The 16,196-nt window shown below is 36.5% G+C and overlaps 1 pseudogene; it reads right to left on the bottom strand.

Moving 5' to 3' along the window:
• Positions 1-13,848: 13,848 nt before the first annotated feature.
• Positions 13,849-14,754, bottom strand: LOC138847014 (proteasome subunit beta type-5 pseudogene; annotated as a pseudogene).
• Between the last annotated feature and the right edge of the window lie 1,442 nt (positions 14,755-16,196).

The raw sequence follows: 16,196 nt of genomic DNA, 5'->3' as shown, positions 1-16,196 counted from the left end.
AATGTTGTGCCTGTTCAGCAGTCAAAGTCCAATACCTGGCCGGCGCCGTGGCTCAACTGGCTAATCCTCCGCTTTGTGGCGCCGGCACACCGGGTTCTAGTCCCGGTCAGGGCACCGGATTCTGTCCCGGTTGCCCCTCTTCCAGGCCAGCTCTCTGCTGTGGCCAGGGAGTGCAGTGGAGGATGGCCCAGGTGCTTGGGCCCTGCACCTGCATGGGAGACCAGGAGAAGCACCTGGCTCCTGGCTTCGGATCAGCGCAGTGTGCCGGCCGCAGCGGCCATTAGAGGGTGAACCAATAGCAAAGGAAGACCTTTCTCTCTGTCTCTCTCTCACTGTCCACTCTGCCTGTCAAAAAAAAAAAAAAAAAAGTCCAATGCCTGGTCTGAGTCAGTCCTCCCTACTGAAGGATGCCCTGTGCCTCATTTCCCCTACTTCCTATGCTGGCATTTTGAGAAAAGCACTGGCTAGAACTGGTCATAGCATGCTTTACTTTAAATTGCTATTTTCCCACCAGAAGACCTCCTGTAAGGTTTTCCAACTCCTTCCTAATTTTTTTCCCCAAACTAGCTAGAGTGGGCCTCATGATCTTTCTGACTCAAAAGGTTCCCATTTTCTTACTCACTCAATTATGAAAGTTACTCTATCAATCTAACAACCCAGTATTCTGGGTTGGAATCAATACATGCCTTTTAAAAATCATACTGCTCTCCAATTTCCACTGCCTCTCTCATTATAGGTTCCAAAGCCTATGAGGATAAAACAGTCTGTGAAACTTTCAGAAAACACTGTAAGTTGCCAAGTTATTATTGTGACCATATATTTCAGACTTTTTTTTCATCCAGTTGTAATTCTCTGAAAATATTTGCAATTATATTGTGGAGCTATGGTTTTTAGCAAAACATTGTTGATTCCATATTGTTTTGTCTTCTAGGCTTAAAGACTTTACTGAGACTTCTGGGGTTCACAAAACTTTGGTAACATACAATTGTGTAAAAACATTTACCTATTTCCTATTTAACTCCTCCAAAGTTCAAAACTGCTTTAAAGAAGCTATAGGTTAAAGTTCTGTATGTTCTTTTATTAAAATGATTTTCTCTTAATTTAGAGGTGTTAGATGATTGCTTCAGGATATGAATTGAAGGAACCCGTAGGTAGGAAAAAATATTGTATGACAACATATTCTTTTTTTAAAGATTTATTTTATTTATATGAAAGGCAGAGTTACATGGAGAGAGTGTGGGGGGGTAGACCTGCTAGGACTCAAACTGGTGTCCAAATGGGATGCCAGCATCACAGGTGGTGGCTTAACTGGCCCTGAAAATGTATTCTTAGTGACAGAAGGTTAAGAGTACACTTTTTGACAGAAAGAAGAACTGAAGGAATAAATTTACTGTAGAAGGATTGTGGAAGTTGAATACTGTGTGAGACAGACATTGCCAAGTCGAAATATGGATCAAAAAGGGAGGTCCAGTCAGGGGAAAAGAGGGGAGATCTCAAAAGGAAACTTAGAAATGGCTGGAGGTGGGTTATGCAGTAACACAGATACTAGATGGTGAGATTATGTGGTGAGTAAAATTATGGGGTACATGATGATGCTAGTTAAGCCTGAAAAGCCGATTCCTATTTACTCTTAAATAGGTTAGCAACCAGGACATAAAGTAGCAGTAACCATGGACCGTACTGCCACAGGGACTTATAGATAACCTACACCTGTTTGGGCAGACCCTTGTGGAGGATGTAAAGGACCAGTTTCTTAGGGGTGGAAAAATGATTTAAAGTATAGATGCTTTGCTTATCTCCCCACCTGAGACTCCAATTTTGTGCATTTGGCTAGCACCCTTAACTTCCTACCATGATGTGACTACCAGATGTCCAAACAAAAATCACAACTGGTATGTCAGAAAGTAAACTATTTATGGTTAATCCTCAACTCTGGGGAGTAAAGACTGGCATGCAACAAATTCCTACTCCTGCAACCTTAATACAGCTCTGGCTATTTCTCATACTAACAAGTTACAAATCCCTACGTACGAGGAAATAGTAAATCACCTAGAGGAAGACACAACAGGGCCCCCTCCTTTGGGAAAGAAGACGCATTCTTTGCCCAGTTAAAGGCTGCCATGACTAGGGCTCCTGTACTTGGATTGCTAACCTTAGTCATTCAAAACAGGCAGGCAGTTAGACATGCTAACTGCTGCCTTAGGAGGGGCATGTGTGCATTATCCAGAAATGTTTTTAAGTCATTCAAACTATATAAATATAAAACCATATTCTCCGTTATTTGGATGAGACCAGACAACTCCAGGACCAGGTCAAATAGGATTGGAATTTCTGGCCAAATAGTGTGTTATGGAAATCCTTGTTGTGGTCTCTCCTTGGCCCTATAATTCCCATACTCTTCCTGCCTCTCTTTATATCATATGTCTTTAATGCACTCATTTGTTTGGTCTCTAACAGAAAAAAATCCATTCATTTCCAGATGGTCATAAGGCAGGGCTTTTGTCCTATACCATTGGAAGATGTGATCAGCCCTCTCAACAGCACAAGGCAGTCTCTTCCAAGGCCCATCCTCAAACATCATAGGACAGACAGCAAGAGAAGAATACCCATAACCAGCCCTCTGTCTATATGCCAGCTAGAAGAAAATACAGAATATGGACCTTCATGAAATCTACCCCCATAAGATTAGGGGTTAGTTTGCTTGAGGAGGGAATGTAAGATAGCCAGCTAGGAATTAGCCTATCATATAAGGGGGTGGGGGGCAAAGAAAATGGAAAATTGTGTGTGGTTGAATGAAGGAAGAAATGTAGAAGCAAGCCTTATGAGCAGACCAGCATTTATACATCCTGCCCTTGTTCAATAACCCTGTTGTGTTGGCCCAACCTCTCCTGGGGGCAATTTAGGGGAATCTTTACCCACCATTCATCAATGGACCTATTAGGACTATTATGAACTTTTGGGAAAAATTTGATGAGTTCAACATCCAGAAAACCCTCCATCAGTACTGTCCCCATATAGGGGGTGCATGGTAGAAAAAATTGTTGGCCATTCTGAATGTCTATTAAAAACTCTAGTGTAATGCAGACAGGGCTCTCAGTTCTTTCTTTCAATGCTCACCTGGTCTATCAGGTGTATTTCCCTTCATTAAACTTTGCTCAGTTATTCATTCATCTTCTGTGTTTGTGCTTTCATACTTTGTTAAACCCTAGTAGCTAGGAATAATACCATGCTCCTGCTTCATATATATATATACACATATATATATATTCACCTAATTACATATATGTGTATTCAGTTAATTTATTGCTTTTTTATATCCAGCTTAGAGCCAAAGGAAAATAAGGTAACTATAAAAGTATACTTAAAAGACAAAGTGGGGCCAGTACTGTGTCGTAGCAGGTTAAAGCCCTGGCCTGAAGTGACAGCATCCATAAGGCCACTGGTTTCAGTCCTGGCTGCTCTCTTCTAAACCAGCTCTCTGCTATAGTCAGAGAAAGCAGTGGAAGATGGCCCAAGTCCTTGGGACCCTACAGCTGTGTGGGAGTCTTGGAAGAAGCTCCTGATTGCTGGCTTCGGATTGGTAGAGCTCTGGCCATTGCAGCCATCTGGGGAGTGAGCCAGTGGATGGCAGACCTCTCTCTCTGTCTCTACTTCACTCTGTATCTCTGTTTTTCAAATAAATAAAATAAATCTTAAAAAAAAAAAGACAAAGTGAACCCATGAGAAATTTAAAATAGTAGGAAAGTAAGAGAGAATATATAAATTTGTCTTTCTGTTTTCTGTGACAGCACAAAGGAAAACAAAATACCAAACATTACTGCAAGAATTGCCACTTAATTCTGGCTTTAGATATCTTGGTAGCCAAAGCAAACTTCAAAACATTCTCAACACGCAATAGCCAATTCCGGTGGGGAGTTTCAACCCATGTTTCTGCTATGGATGCTTTTAAGGCAACATCTTAGAATGCCTTAGAATGCAGTGGATATCATCAACATCTTCATTGTAGACATCATAGAAAGTTCTATCTCATGGTCTTTATCATAACATTTCTCAAGGAATGGGGGCCAGTGTATTAACTGGTATACCTAACACTAATGGGTACCTACACTCAGTTCAGTGTGTAAAAAGACAATTTTTAACTTGATAAAGTTAGAAAAAAGACTATAGATAAAATATGCTGTGTCAAAGTAAAATTTATTTTGTAAATTTGAAGTTCATAACTATTCTGTGATTAGGTAAGAATCTCTTATCCTTATGAAAAATAGGCTAATATATTTGGAAGTGAAGGGACATGATATAAATGCAACCTAGGTTTTATAAAAACAAAATTATTTTGTAATTCAGGTTTGAAATTTGCCTTTTGTAAACTTGATATAGATTGCTTTCTATAAAATTTCCTCCTTTACAGAGATGGATGTGATGATTAACTATACAGACTTTCACTGTTTATTTTCTTCTTCGATGTATATTGTTAGTTGAGCTGTTGTATATGTAGATGGAAATTTTGAAGATGACTTATCTAGCTTGTAAATTTCAGAAACTTCACACATAATGTAGTTTAAGAAGAAAAATTATTATGAAATAATTCAGATCAACTATGAGAAAAGGCAATAAACTATAACTGTATAGTATAACTATATATTTAGTATAACTGTATAACTGCAATAAACTATAACAAATTTAATCCCCATGCTTCTGTTTAACCAGAAGAAAGATAATGTAATTTAACTTATTAAGATTGTTTTTCATTTCAAATAAAAGTTAATTGTAGTGCTATAATAAAGTCAATTTGTATTTTCTTGTGAAATATTTTCCAATGAATTGGAGTTCAAATTTTCAGTCGATTTATTGGATTGGTTTTTAGTTGGATTGAAAATTAGAGATAAATGATAAATAGAAATGAAAGTATGATGTAAAGAATTAAATCTTCAGAATTTAATGTGTTTTTCATTCCATCATGCTCAGGTAATACTTTAATGTAACTATAGTGGGGACAGAAAAAATGATTTCTTATTATTAACTTTTATTAACTTGTATCATGTTTCCAAGGACCTTAATCCATGGAGGGTTGGGAAAAGAAAATAGTAAGACCTGTTTTCAGTTGCAGAATAATTTCTATCTCTCATTAATAACCAGAATATTCTTTAAAGCCAACCAGACATTAACTATTACAGTCATTTAAGGTAAAATGGGCTGTTTGCTTTACAAAGAAGCCAAGTTGGAACAAAGCAAGTTGTGGGGATGTTTCTAAAGCACGCTTTCATGCAATTTTGAAATAAAATGTATTGACGAGGATTCAATGAGATGTATTAGTTTGAGCTAAAGGAAATAAAAGACAAGACAAAGAAAACTATTCTGGTAAGGGAAAGAGTGATGTCACTTTATTTTGGAAACAATTTACCTAATTAAATATGTCTTTCTTGCTTTGAAAGTCTCCAAGATGCCTTTAAAATGTTTACAAAATCCCCGATCTACTTTTCTTTATATGATCTGCTCCAAGGCTCTCTCTCAAAATCACCAGACTTTCTTTATGATTTTTCTCTTGAACTAAAAAAGGGCTAGGATACATGTACTGTCCTGTTTGCATTTCTAATGATGCTTCTTACTAACTTCCGTTTCCCCAAACATTTCAAGGACAACAAATGATGTACCAGTGGCCTATATCTTGGGTCTCTGTTTATCATCAAAACACATTGGGGACTTCAGGGTACCAAACTCCTACAAAGGAAAGAAAAAAGGAGATAATACAATCAGAAACCACATATGTGCTAAATTTTAATTTAGTGTTCTCAGAAAGAAAAAAAAAAAGTCTTGGTTCAGTTGAGCTCCTAATGAATATTTAATCTCTAACATGATAAAGGGCAATACTTCCAGCCCTTCCAGAGTCCTGTCTCAAGAAAGTAAGTAATCACCTACTTCATACAGAAGAGGAAACACAAGTAAAGCCTTTATTTTTGGAGTCTTATAAGTGAATACTAAGATCCTAAAGGCTAAAGAAAGATTATGTTCTCTCTCTCTGATTTCATGGTTGAGGAACACAAATTCCAGAAATATGTATTCAATTTCTCAAAGTCAATGAGAGAGAGTGTGCCAGGTCAGAGTTAGAATCCTCCCATAGCAAGCATGCCCTTGGTACCATCCATGTGGTTAAATTGGGGATTTCTAATAAGCTTGCAAATTAACCATAGAGAATTAGAGATTTTAACATAAGACATGCTACAGATGTTTGGAATTTTCCTTCCAAAATATTTTTCGATAATCTTTAGACTATTAGATTGGAAATATATATTTCAATATTAAATATGATTATTCTCTTGGACTAATTTTTGTTCATTAGATTTATTGTTTTATCTAGCTTAATTTTGCATTATGTAGTCTTTGAAAGAGTAAATTTGAAAAGTTTGTCTGAATAATTGATCTTTCAAAATACAAGAATAATTTTTTCAAGCCAAAAATTTATCTGCTGTCTAATTTTTCTGTTTTTCAAAAAATAAATAAATAAATAAAAATCTTTAAAAATAAAAAATCTATAGTAGTGTAACATTCTTAACCATTGGTTTGACAAAGGTATAAAACAGTTTCACACAACTATATTTGCAGCAGTACTGATACAGGCCTGCCTGCCTGCCTGCCTGCCTTCCTTCCTTCCTTCCTTCCTTCCTTCCTTCCTCTCTCTCTCTCTCTCTCTTTCTTTCTTTCTTTTTCTTCATTTCTCTTTCTTTTTTCTTTCTCTCTATTCTTCCTTTCTTTCTTTCTTTCTTTCTTTCTTTCTTTCTTTCTTTCTTTCTTTCTTTCTTTCTTTCTTTCTTTGATTTTCTTAAAATTTTAGCTCCAGTATAAAAGGGAGAACATGTGGTATTTGTCCTTCTGTGTCTGGCTTATGTAAATCAACATGATGTTCTCCAGTTGTGCCCTTTGCTGCAAATTTTAGAATTTCATTCTTTTTAATAGCTGAGTAATATTCCATTGTGTGTATTATACCACATTTTCTTTATCCGTTCATCTGATGATGGACACCTTGTTGATTCCAAATTTTGGCTATTGTGAATAGCACTGCTATAAACATGGTGATGCAAGTATCTCTTTGCATCTTTTTATGTCTTTGGGGTATATATCAAGTAGTGGGATTACTAGATTGCATGGCAAGTCAACTTCTAGAATTTTTTTTTAGTTTAAAATTATTTAATAGAGTCAAAGGCCTCCAGCCAGAGCAGCAGGGAGGGGGGCTTCCAAGAGACAAATAAACCCAAAGGGACTAGTGGCAGTGGGCTTTTTTAGTACAATTTTGAAGGAAAAAGAAACTTAACAATCAGATCGGCATTCAGTTTGGAGATTCCAAAGGAAGGATGGTAGCCTGTTGGTTCTTGCTAAAGATAAGTTTTGGTGAAGGAAGCGAATATTTTACGCCCCAAATTCTATTGGGATTCCCTGACTATCTATTAACCCTTCTGACTCCTCATATTCCCACCTCCCAATGATGAAAATCCTAACATCTGTTATGTGGAACTAGGCGTGATTGTTCTGGCTGCTTCATGCTGAAAAGGGGCATCTTTGGGAAGAGGAGTCAAGACAGGGTTCCAGCAGGAAGTGGCTTCTCCAGGAGGATGCAGTGCCAGCTTGCATTGGAGGTTTCATGTACGTGGCCACCTAGAATTTTACTTTTTTAAGTCTATAGCAAATGAATCTAACAAGCAGTTTAAACTCACAGAATCTAAGGCCAAGGACAGAGTCATTATTAGAGGCCCTAAGAAAAGAGCCTAAACCATGAGCAAGTTTTTTTTTTGTTTGTTTGTTTGTTTTCATTGAGAGGCAAATAGAAATTGACAGAAAGGACTTGAGAACAATCAGGAGGGCTTAAGGCTTTGTCAGTTATGAGGCTCAGACCTGTCTATCTCTTCACATGTGGAACATCATAAGGGAGGTACCCTATTGACTTCCATTACTTAGCTGGCCTGGGAGGAGAGCTGGCTTGAAGAGAAGGTAGGTGGGATTCCTAAATGGAAAACACTTTTAGTTAATATACAGTTCTGTTATGCAATGTTGTTGACCCTACTTGGCCATCCCCTTGACAGCAGTGGTTACTGTGGAAGCCGGGCCAAGTGAAGGGCTTTTCAGCTTAGAGTGAACAAGGTCCGTGGCTCTGACCTGGAGCCCTTCGACTCCATGGCAGGTCCATTTCCAGTGACCCAACTCCTGGCTGGCATAGCTGCCAGGGCTCTTCATAAGCTGAGTTCTGCGGAAGCCCTGGCTTTCCACATCGAAAACCAATGTAGCCAGCACTGTGGCTCAATAGGCTAATCCTCCACCTTGAGGTGCCGGCACACTGGGTTCTAGTCCCGGTTGGGGCGCCGGATTCTGTCCCAGTTGCCCCTCTTCCAGGCCAGCTCTCTGCTATGGCCCAGGAGTGCAGTGGAGGATGGCCCAAGTGCCAGCCGCGGTGGCCATTGGAGGGTGAACCAACGGCAAAAGGAAGACCTTTCTCTTTCTCACTATCCACTCTGCCTGTCAAAAACAAACAAACAAACAAACAAACAAAAAAAAAAACAATGTAGTGGACTGGCCTGTTGGGTCCTTTGATGGCAGATTGCTGTGTAAAGCAGCCATTAATTGGCCTGCCACCTATCTTTACATTGCTTTTGCAGGCTAACTTCCTCTTCCTCCTGGTTTTTAGTAAAGCAGACCAGAGGAAACCTTTAAGAGAATGCAAGTCAAGGGGGTGCTCTGACCCTAATCTTTGGTGGCCTAAACTAGAAATTTGTAGTCATAGGCATGTTCTGACAGTGGTTCTTCTTTGAGGTAGACAATGCCCATGAGGAAAACTATATCAAAAATGATGACGACTTTATTTATTAAATTTTAAGTTGATAATAAAACTCTCTAACTTTGCTTGGTTTAAAAAAGGGAGATTATGCCTGTTTACTGTGCCCATGGCAAAGTAATAACTTCTATATTTTTTTAACTTTTATTTAATAAATATAAATTTCCAAAGTACAGCTTTTGGATTACATTGGCTTTTTCCCCCCATATCCTCCCTCTCACTCACAACCATTCCATCTCCTGCTCCCTCTCCCATCCCATTCACATCAAGATTCATTTTCAATTCTCTTTATATACAGTAGATTGATTTAGTATATACTAAGTAACAGTTTTCACCCACACAGAAATACAAAGTGTAAAGTACTGTTTTAGTACTAGTTTTACCGTTAATTCACATAGTACAACACATTAAGGACAGAGATCCTACATGGGGAGTAAGTGCACAGTGACTCCTGTTGTTGATTTAACAATTGACAGTCTTGTTTATGGCATCAGTAATCACCCTAGGCTCTTGTCATGAGTTGCCAAGGTTATGGAAGCCTTTTGAGTTCGCCAACTCCGATCTTATTTAGACAAAGTCATAGTCAAAGTGGAAGTTCTCTCCTCCCTTCAGAGAAAGGTACCTCCTTCTTTGATGGCCTGTTCTTTCCACTGGGATCTCACTCCCAGAGATCTTTCATTTAGGTTTTTTTTTTTTTTTTTTTTTTTTTTTTTTTTTTCCAGAGTGTCTTAGCTTTCCATGCCTGAAATACTCTCATGGGCCCTTCAGCCAGATCTGAATGACTTAAGGGCTGATTTTGAAGCCAGAGTGCTGTTTAGGACATCTGCCATTCTATGAGTCTGCTGTGTATCCTGCTTCCCATGTTGGATTGTTCTCTCCTTTTTAATTCTATCAGCTAGTATTAGCAGACACTAGTCTTGTTTATGTGATGCCTTTGACTCTTAATGTTATCATTATGATCAATTATGAACTGAAGTCTGCACACTATTTTCTACAGTGGCTGTACTAGTTTAATTCCCATCAACAATGTGTAAGTATTCCCCCTTTCTCCACATCCTTTCTAGCATTTGCTACTCTTTGTGTTTTGGGTTTTAGCCATTCTGACAGGGTGAGGTGACATCTCATTGTGATTTTGATTTGCATCTCCCTGATGGATAGTGATATTGAAAATATTTTCATATTTTTTTGCTATTTAATATGTGTATAATTTGATTGCTTACTTTCATCCAACGATATTGGCATGAAAATTGAAGACAATGATATGAATTGTTAAAACAAATATATTTAAATGTTTTCCCAGTATTCAATAGTTCAGGTGAAGGTTTGCTCCTGCTTGATATTATAAAATGAATCAATTATTCATTTCTCATGTAGACATAAAGTTTTATGTTTAATTGATAAATAATAATTGTACATATATATGGGTATAATGTGTTATTTTGCTACATGCATACATTGTGTAATTAAGATAATCATTACATATCAGCTCAAATGTTTATCATTTCTTTATGGAGACAACATTGAAAACCCTTTTAAAGCTATTTTTGAAATATATAATACATTATTTTTAACTTTAGTTACTGTTCTGTAGGACAGAGCATCAGCAATTATCCCTACTATTTAACTGTGTGACACTGTGACTGTTGACCAATGTTTCTACTTTCCTTTCTCCCACTTGTCCTTCAGCTTCTGGTAATTGCCATGCTGCCCTCTGCTTGTGTGAGTTCAACAGATAAGTGATATAATATCATTTTTACCTGCCTATGTCTGGCTTATTCATTTAAATATGTGCTCTCTAGGATCACCTATGGTTTTCCTTCTTTTTATGCCTAAATAATATTATATTGTGTATATGTACTATGATTTTTTTAAAGAAAAGGAAAGCTTACTTATTAACTGAGGGACACTTGCTTTTTTCCCATATCTTGGTTATTGTAAATAGTACTGTGTAATGAGATTAGGAGTGACACATCACATTAGCAGAATGAAAAATAAAAATCCCATCATCATTTCAATAGATGTAAAAAAGTAAGAGCATTTAAAATTCCATGTCTCTTCATGAAAAAAGATTGTCAACAAATTTGGCTTAGAAGGAATGTAATTCAACATATTAAAGGCTATATAAGATAACCTCACAGCCAAAAATGATGATAAGCAGAGAAAAATGGAAAGATTTTCCAATATGATCTAGAATAAGAAAAGGATTCCCACTTTTGTCACCTGTATGCAACATATTACTGAAAGCCCTAGCCAGAGCAATCAGGCAAGAGAAAGAAATAAAAACCATCCAACTTGGAAGGAAAGAAGTTAAATTTTCTCTTTTTGCAGAAGATAAAATCTTATACAGAAAACCTTAAAATTTCCATTAAAAACTGCTAGAATTAAAAAAAATCTGTAAAGCAGCAGTCTACAAATCAACACATAATAGTAATGTTTATTTGCATTCATAGCAGACTATCTGAGAAAGACATCAAGATAATCCTTTCCTTTGTTGTAGCTACAAAAAAATAAACAAAATAGGAATAAGTTAACTACAGAAGTAAAAGACTTCTACACTATAAACTATAAAATACTGGTGAAGGAAATGGAAGAAGTCTCAAATAAATAGAAAAATATTTAATCCATACTGTCCAACGTTATCCATAACTTCAATGCAATCTTAGTCAAAATAGCAATGAAATAGAATAAATAATCCTAAAATTCATATATAAGCACAAACGTACCTGAATAGCTAAAGCAAAATAAACAACAACAACAAAAAACTAGAGATAGCATACTATCTGTGAAATATATTCCAGAGCTACGGTAATCAAAATAGCCATAGTACTGGCACAAAAACAAACACATTGATCAATGGAACAAAATGCAAAGTCTTTAGAAAATAAAGATATGTTGAAAAAATTATACAAAATATTATTTGTCTCTGAATTTTATTTTGCAAATAATATCTAACAGTGATGGAGTAAATATAAAAGGAGGAAGGAAAGAAGCCAGGAGGAAAAGAGGGGGACAGAGAAGAGCAACCCATAATCCATACCTCAAATCTTACAGCTATCTCCAATGCTCATATTCCTCATTGTATGAATAGTTTCATTATTGCAAATAGGAATAAATATCATTTTTGATTATTTATTAAACATTAAACATTTTATCTCAAATATGTTGTTGCTTCAAGTATTATAATTTATATGATTGCCATTATTAATGTCTCTTTCTTATTTATTAAATTGGAAAAGCATAGATCACCTAGAATGCTTCATTGTTGGCAACTTCATTGCTTTCTAACTTTTCCTAATATAAATAATACTACAGTAAATATGTTCTACCAGATACCATTTACTTTAATACAGGGCATACATTTCCAGACTAAAAAGTTGATGGACAAAGATGCAGTTGTATGTTTCCTAATACATAGATCAATTTCCTTTTCAAAAATATACCCATTGATAAAGGTAGACTATCCCTGAAGTCTTTCAAAATAACAGTTTTCAACATGCTTTATTATGGGTATGGTGTTATACTTATGACCACATGACTATAATGGTTATTTTTCCACTTTCCATAGATACATAAAATTAGCAGAAAAGTAAGTCAGATCTTTCAGACCTTATTTTTCCCAAGTTTGTTTCATAGTGGACATAGAAAAAAGAAATAAAATTTATTAGGGGGTTTCAAAAGTTTATTTAAAAATTTTGTGGCTTAAACTTTTTTGAAATCCATGCACAGTTTCTTTTTACAAATACATTTTCCAGAAGCTTTTTGAAGACCCTTCGAGTACAATAAGTTGGAGATCCTACTTCTCACACAATAGAGATTGAAAATGAAAGCTTATGAATTTAACACGGTAAGTTGAAATGATGTACCTAAGTAGCTATGTAACAGCAATGTCAACAACATTAGATATTTATTTGATCATTGCCGTATTTACAGCTAACTGAACAATTAAATCAAATTAGGTGCACAAAAATAATTGCAGTTATTTGAGTAAACCAGATGAAATCTTATTCTTGGGATATAACATCCAAATATCTTTATCTACTCCTGAAAATATTGCAACATTGAATGTCCATGAAATCATTCTATTTTTTAACTGCCTGCTAAAAAATTGCTTTAGTCTCCATTCCACTAACCATAGTCATTATGTAATTAAAGACTCAGTAACTGAGATTATGGAACCATGTGCCCACATGTAACTTAACCATGGAAAATTTGAAAATATTATATTGATATTTATGAATTTTGGGATTCAATCAAATAGTTGTGGAGTTCAAAAAATAAATTATATATGAGAATATCTAACAAGTTTTATTGAATTTGTCATTTTCAGTTTCAGTAAAGAAGCAAAGTTATAAAAAATGACATGTCAGACAGGTATCTCTAACTATTAAGGCAAAAATTAATTTCAAAAAAAGCATATTTTGAAAAACACTTACTAAAATGAATTAAAGATTTTTTCTGATTGTTATCAAACTGACTAACCTATAAAAAGTAAAATAACCACCCATTTTAATTTCTATTCCAATAGAAGACATTCTTTTCTTAAATCATGCAAAATAGCAAATAATTCAGATTAAAATTCTTACAAACACAACAAAAAGGCATTCTGAGAAAGTAGCTGAAGTCATTTTTGCCTAAGAATAGCAGAATGTTTTTAATATATAGGAAATAGAAAAAAAATTTTGGAGGAGAATATCAGATTACTTCTCATTATACACTAATTTGCATCTTCTGCATTCCTTTTGTCTGTTTTTTCCAAAACTACAATTTATCAATTGATTAATTATTTAGTGTAATATTCTCCTTTCTCCGAGTCAGTTTATCCAAATTTTATATTTTATTATCTCCTTATGTGTAATTTTAGTATTAACAAAAGTAATTTTCATTACTATTTCGTTAACAGTAATTGAAGGCTTAGCTTTTATTTTTTCTTCCCAGTAAGGTGAGCAGTATAATGTTCACATTCCAGGAAGTAAAACAAATAGTCACACTCTGCAGCAGTTCACTAACAACTGGTACCATACAGAGGTCGATGTTCCAGAACTTTCAAAAACCATCAATAAAATTATGGACCCCTCCAATACTGGAAGGGGTGCTACATCCATATCACCAGTGATAGTCACCCTAAGAAACGCAAGCAGTCATCAGCACCCTCCTTTTCCTAAAGTGGATCCACTTTCCCTCTAGTGGATCCACTATACTTGTTGCACAGAAAAACTACATTGTCACAGGAAACCTGGATCCAGGCATCCTGCACATGGTAGAGATTGACAGAGCCTCCTGAGTAGGCATCTCTTAGGCTTGGTAGATGGCGCAGCAGGCCAGATCATAGACTTGCTCCACTTTTAGCTCGTAAGAATAGTCCCAATCCGTGATGCCATGAGCATATGCACAGCAAGAACCTACAGAGAAGGTTGCTCTGATGATTCGGTTCCCTTCACTGTCCACATGGTGGAGGCCTGGGCCTCTCTTATCCAGCCACAGATCATGCCCATGGACAGTCATATGCCTTTGTACTGATAGACCATGTTGATAGGCAGCTTGGAGGCAGCTGCTACTGAGATGCACTCCTTATTGCAAAGCTCATAGATTCAACATGCAGAGCTAACAGCTGCGTCCTGAAGCTGCAATCTGCTGTACTCACAGCCGTGGTGCCCAGTAGGAAGGGGTTGATCTCTACATCTTCTTTACTGTCTGGGAGGCAATGTAAGCACTTGCTGTAGCCCGAGAGTCAGCCATAAAGATGATGCCATGGCAAAACTTGAAGGCCAGGGTGGTGGGTGGTTCCATGAAGCGTTTTGATTCCCAGTACCTCTAGGATGCCCTGGCCAGGCGCAGTTAGGCTCAGCCCATCAGTGGGACTCCCTGGACCCAAATCCAGCAGATTCATTGGCTTCCAAGTCTGAAAAACACACTCTGGTTTACAGATAACAGCACTATGTTGCGAAGGCTTAGCTTGACCAAGCCACTTTGCTTCAAATTCTAATTTTTTATTTAAATTTCGCAACAGTCATGTTAAGATACTATTATCTTTGTGCTATAACTAAGAAAGTGATATTCAAAGAAATGAAGTGTCTTATTCAGTGTCATAGAGTAACCACCAGACCTTGAATTTGAGCTCTGAGCAGTACCACTCCAGAGTTCACAAACACAATATGATTTCGTGTGTGGCACTGCCTTCTGATTGTTACCTGTGAGGGGATATTGTCTTCTGCAAGTCAGTGGGATATTCTCACTAAATACAATCTTGTATCCAAGGGTAGAGTTTTTAATGTTGAATAACAAGGATTTGGGAGATTTTTAGGGTCATAAAAACATGTTAATCAATTTTAAGTGATCAATGAAAAATGAGCAGAAATTTCTTAGAGAAAAAATTTTAGAAAGTAATTGTTATATCTTTGAAAATGAAAAAGAAGGTTCATGAAGATACACAATCTTCAAGGAAATGTGGTTCACTCCTTGGAAACTTTCAATACAGTTTGGATATTTTAGTTAGCTTTTTGTTAATTTTAATAAAATACCTGAGATAAGTTCTTTACAAAGGAAGAATTTTTTTGGCTCATGGTATGTGAATGAACAGTCCCATTAGTCTGGGATCTGATGAGAGCAGTAGACTACAGAGCCTGCTCAGAGGGATGAGCCAGGAAACAAACATAGAGTATCCTCACCATCTCTCCTATAATGCAACCATGATTTTCTCATGGGGGTTTCACTACAACAGCCTAATACAATCCAGTCACTTTCCAAGGGCAACTTCAGACACCATAATTAGATTAAGTTCCATCCTTAATATGTTAACATAGGACTCGGGACTGAAGCCATAACATGTGGGCCTTTGGGAGACATCTAAACTATTATCCAAGCCATGACACAAGGTATGCATGCAGGGCAGAGAGTATGGCAGAGAGGTGATAGGTTCAGCTTGGCTCCCAATATAGAGAAATGAACCAATTTTCGGACTGATCTGGGTGGTCCTCAAAGGTAAAGCCAGAGGAGATTCCAGGTCCAAACTGAAGTTAGAGTTTGGAGTTCCACAGTAAACATTACATACCTTCGTTCTTTTTGTTTCCAAGGATTTGCTTTTCACTAAAGGAGTGCATGTAAAATAAATGGCAGAAGTAATGAGACTTGCTACCTTCCTCTCATACAAAGAATGGATTTCTTGTCCCAATTCATCTCCTAAAATTATTATGTGCTAAATGCCTACTATATATGAGCAATTATTAAATTATTTTTTTTCATGTGGTACGTCTTTACATCCCTAAGGTACACATTAGTATCCCCAACTTACCAGAGAGAAAATGAAGGTTCAAGCTTCACATGGCTTGCCCTCAAGATCAGATAGCTAAAAAGAATGCTAAGATTCTAATCTAACTCATCT

The sequence above is a fragment of the Oryctolagus cuniculus genome, chromosome 1 (genome assembly GCF_964237555.1).
Source record: "Oryctolagus cuniculus chromosome 1, mOryCun1.1, whole genome shotgun sequence".
Taxonomy (NCBI): domain Eukaryota; kingdom Metazoa; phylum Chordata; class Mammalia; order Lagomorpha; family Leporidae; genus Oryctolagus; species Oryctolagus cuniculus.
Note: the sequence above shows the minus strand (reverse complement) of the source record. Positions and strands in the feature narration are given on the sequence as shown.